This window comes from Glycine soja, chromosome 2, assembly GCF_004193775.1.
Source record: "Glycine soja cultivar W05 chromosome 2, ASM419377v2, whole genome shotgun sequence".
NCBI lineage: Eukaryota > Viridiplantae > Streptophyta > Magnoliopsida > Fabales > Fabaceae > Glycine > Glycine soja.
Window position 1 is genome coordinate 19,470,611 of NC_041003.1, and position 5,113 is coordinate 19,475,723.

The window sequence follows — 5,113 nt, forward strand, 5'->3', positions numbered from 1 at the left end:
GACCACGTCCGACACTAGGTACATGATCGAGGTCGTACCCAAATCAAATAAACATTAAAATGTAGTAACTAGGAACTGATCCTAGGTCGTTTCCCAACCAGCAATGATACACCAAATGTTCATGACAGATAGTAGGAAAATAGTAACGAATGGGGGGGGGGGTTGTTTGCTTTTGTAAATTAAACAGCGAATAGATGTGAATTAGAAAATATCAGAATAAAAACATGATGCTTCCCCTTGATTCACAAGCAAGTCTCTTGTCCTAGGTTACAAGAGTTTATCCTTTATCAGTTCAGCCACTTAATCCAACCCTAAATTAAATTACTAAGCGAAATTTAACATAAGGCATTCATTATGTGATTAAGCAACACATACACCAATTAATCATAAACGATCATTAAGCATGAACGTAAATTAAGCGCAAAGACAATTAATCAAGCACTAAGCATGCATGAATTAATAGCAACAAATTCAGAGTAATTAGTGAAGAGGAAAAACTGAACAGAATTTAACAGTAATAATAGAACCTCAAAGAGACTGTGCTTGATCCTCAAGAAAAAACAACACTGGACACTTAGCCTTCCATTAATCAATAGAGAACGAAATTATAGATTGAAGAACAAAATTTCATTGCTAAAACATAAAGTCAAAACTGGAATAGCAAAACGAAAAAAAGTGTCTAAAAGAAGAAAAGCCTAAAACTAAAAGCGAAAACAGGAGAGAGAGAAGAGAAGAGAGGGGCTAAAGTAGAACCTTGGTGCTGTTATATAGTTTTCCAGCCCCAAAGCTTACAAATCTGTTTTAAATCCAAGCCCATAAATAAAATAGAATCAAAACTAGATAAGATAAGATAAGATAAGATCTAGATGAAATAATATCTAGATGAGATCAAATCTAAATAATATATAGATAAGATAAAGTCTAGATAAGATAAAATTTTGTAGAATAAAATAGTCTGCCCTCTTCAAGTCATGGCCAAATCTGGATTCAAGCCCAATGCTTCATTAATTCCTGAAATTAGATTAAAAACATCAAATTAGCTGAATGCGCCCAAATAATAAAACTGCCTAATTAATTTGACAATTAAGACTAATCAGTAATTAAAATGGTGCAAAAAGGGTTAAGAAATAGGAGAAAATAATGCCACATAAAAACCCCCCATACTTAGCCTTTTGCACTCCTGGGCAAAATAAAACAAAGAACAAAATCCAAGGATATCAAAGAGAGACAAAAAAAAAAATCATTTACATATTTATCAATGAACATCAAGGAATGAAAGGAATGGGTAACATCTAACATGAAGAGATCCAAAGAGTCTAGACATTCGTGAAAATCATCCAAGCAACCCAATCATGGAAAAATAGTTAATCAGCTCAAGAATGAAAAGTGATAAAGCCTCACAAGATATACACTTTATCTCTCAAGTGTCTAGGCTACTATTTACCCTCAAAGCACCCATGAAAACCAACACCACATAAACTTGGCAAGATTCTAAAGTTGACAATCAACCTATAAACACAAGCACATGAGGATCAAAAGGTCATTTGAGGTTGTAATGGGGCCAAGGACAAGGTAGGGAAAAATATGGAATAAGTAGCTAAATCCCAAAGGAATAGAGGAGCAATGGGGAGTGAGTGCATATTAAGAAAAAATAAGAAGACCTAAAGATAAAATTTAAACATAAAGAGTAGAACCAAGAGTCTCATCATTTTTTTTTCCATTTAAGATCTTATTCACTCAACTTTATTGCTTTTCTTTTTCTTTTTTTTTTTCGAATTGATTCAACTTGAATTTTTTTTTTTTGCAATTTTTTTTCATCATTTTTTATTTATTTATTTTTTTTAACATTAGCATTTGAGAACTAGCATATCATTCAGCAGCATGTCCAACATTTAACCCATATACAATGTACATCAGTATGGCCCAAAAATACATCATGAAGCATAGCCAACAAAACATGTTATCCAACAACCCCCCCCCCCCCCCCCACACTTATTCCCAAAACAATTCTAAAGCTCTAAAATTCCTTAAGGGTAAGGTGATATCATGGTTTTTCATTTAAGGCTTGTAGTGAGCTTCAAAACAAGGAAAGGGAAACAAGGCTCAAAAGGGCTATCAAAGGAATCAATTCAAGGTAGGTCCATTTGGCTAGAGGCTTATAAGAACAAAATTGCCTAAATCATTTCCAAATATGCATGTGAATTAGGAAGCATCAACAAGAATCAAGCCAAGGCTATTGTGCAAGCAATCAATGGGGCAAAACACACCAAAAGATTATGATGATGGATGGCTCAAATTCACACAAAGGTAAACTTATCACTTTCAAATTGAGCTTTCAAAACTATCATGACATGTAGAGGAAAAACAAGGATTTCAAATCACAAAATGTCAAGAGACTTTTATTTTCAAAACAATTACCCATTTCTTGAACATATCCTATAATTCAAAGAAAAATATGCAAAGTTGTACATGCAAACAAAATTGACCTAAAATATTAAACTAGAAACCCAACAAAACTAAGAAAATTAACAAAACTAGCAAAACCAAAACCAAAGAACACTCCCCCCACATACTTAAACAACACATTGTCCTCAATGTAGCGCAATTAAAAGCAATTAAACCATCAAATAGAATCAGACAAATGTAATAAAAGTAAAGAAGGAGGTAGGGAAAGAAAAACTCCCTAAGTCATGGGTGAGGAAGAGTAGCTGAAGTAAGGAGATCTTTTGAGCAAGGACAACCCCCAATGTGTAATTGGATGCATCGCACATTAGCTCAAATGGGACTGTCCAATCAGGTGCCTGAATGATAGGGGTGGTAGTCAGTTCTCTTTTAAGGCAATGAAAAGCCTCTTTGCACTGGTCATCAAAATTAAACTCCACCTCCTTTTGCAGCAGATTGGATAGTGGAAGGGCCACCATGCTAAAATCTCTTATAAAGCGCCTGTAGAATCCTACATGACCAAGAAAAGATCGCACCTCACACACGCAAGAGGGGTAAGGCAATTGTGAAATAACAGAAATTTTTGCAGGATCTACTTCAATGCCCTTATTGGAAATAATGTGGCCTAAAACTATACCTTGCTCAACCATAAAATGACATTTTTCAAAATTTAGAACAAGGTTAGTTTCAATGCGTCTATTCAAAACCTTTTCCAGACTATCCAAACAAACATCAAAAGAGTATCCATATACAGTGAAATCATCCATAAACACCTCTATGCAATTTTCTAAAAAAACACTGAAAATACTGATCATGCACCGCTGGAAGGTACCAGGGGCATTGCACAGGCCGAAAGGCATCCTCCTATAGGCAAAAGTGCCAAAGGGGCAGGTGAATGTGGTCTTTTCCTGATCCTCAGGAGCAATAGTGATTTGCATATAACCAGAAAACCATCAAGGAAACAGTAGTGAGATTTACCTGCCAGGCGTTCAAGCATCTGGTCAATGAATGGCAGTGGAAAATGGTCCTTTTTGGTAACCTGGTTCAGCCTCCTATAGTCAATGCAGACTCTCCAACTGTTCTGCACCCAAGTAGGAATCAGCTCCTCCTTCTCATTTTTTTATCACGGTGAGGCCGGTTTTCTTCGGGACTACCTGAACAGGACTCACCCATTGGCTGTGGGAGATAGGATAAATGATTCCAGCTTGCAAAAGCTTGGTTACCTCCTTCTTCACTACATCAAGAATCACCGGGTTGAGTCTTCTGTATGGTTGTCTTACTGGTTTAGCCCCATCCTCTAAATTTATTCGATGCATACATGTGGATGGACTAATACCGGGAATATCTGCCAGGGTCCAGCCTATAGCCTTCTTATGCTTCTTGAGAATTGATAACAGCTTCTCCTCTTGCTCGTCAACAAGGGACGTAGATATAATTACTGGAAAAGTTTTGCTATCATCCAAGTAAGCATATTTTAAATTTGATGGCAGAGGCTTCAATTCTGGTGTGGGTGGCTGGATAGTGGTAGAAAGAGATGGTTTCTCAGCCTGTACCTCAAAAAGAAAGTCAGAGGTATGTGTACTTCCTGAAACATGGTTAGTTATATCTGACTCTATAAAATCAATCTCAAGAGGTAAAACATCACCAGACATGTAATTAATATCAATTTTAGATTCACTCTCAGCATCAAATTCAGACATATGATAAAATTATTGGAGGAGAAGCTGCTCAAAAATCTGGTGGTGAGGGCAACTGGCACATAGTTTCTTAAATCTCTCCCAGTATTCATATAAGCTCTCTCCACTGAGTTTTCTAATGCCTGAAATATCCTTTCTGATGGTCGTGGTCCTGGAAGCAGAGAAAATTTTTTCTAAGAATACTCTCTTGAGGTCATCCCAGCTCGTGATGGACCTTGGAGCAAGGTAATATAGCCAGTCCTATGCCACTCCCTCTAAAGAATGAGGAAAGGCCTTCAGAAATATGTGATCCTCCTTGACATCTGGGGGTTTCATGGTAGAGCAAACAATATGGAATTCTTTCAGATGTTTGTGCGGGTCTTCACTTGCAAGGCCATGAAACTTTGGAAGCAAATGGATCAGTCCAGTTTTAAGAACATATGGGACATCCTCATCAGGGTATTGGATGCACAAGCTTTCGTAGGTGAAATCAGGTGCAGCCATTTCCCTTAGAGTCCTCTCACGGGGTGGAGGCTGTGTCATGTTCTCAGAATGTTCAAAACTATAATGCTCAAAATCACCAATAACAGAATGCTCAGGATGCTCAAAAGGTACTAAATGATGTCTAACTAATCTATGAAATGTCCTATCTATCTCAGGATCAAAGGGTTGTAAGTCAGATGGATTGCCTCTAGTCATACACTATACGCAGCATGCACAACTAGTTGCCTTCTTATGCAAGTAACAGTGTAGGTTTGAACTCCAGCTACCCTCAAATGATATCTAAATGACTTGAAATTTTGTGAGCAACCTTATAAAATGATGAGAAGATAGCACAAAAAATTTCAAACGAAAATTCAAAGTCTAACTATAGAAGCTAAAAATGATAAGTTAAGAAAAATAAGAGAATAATACTTGGAAAATAAAAAACTTTTGATAGAATCGCAATTTTTGGAAGAAGGAGACCTCAGCCAACCTATGGAGGGCTGCCACGG

General features: G+C 36.8%; 1 non-coding gene across 1 annotated transcript; it reads left to right on the plus strand.

Moving 5' to 3' along the window:
- Window positions 1–4,176: 4,176 nt before the first annotated feature.
- LOC114404668 lies at window positions 4,177–4,283 on the plus strand. Its single transcript, XR_003665102.1, has one exon. It is a non-coding gene; the product is annotated as a small nucleolar RNA R71 (small nucleolar RNA).
- The last annotated feature ends 830 nt before the right edge of the window (window positions 4,284–5,113 follow it).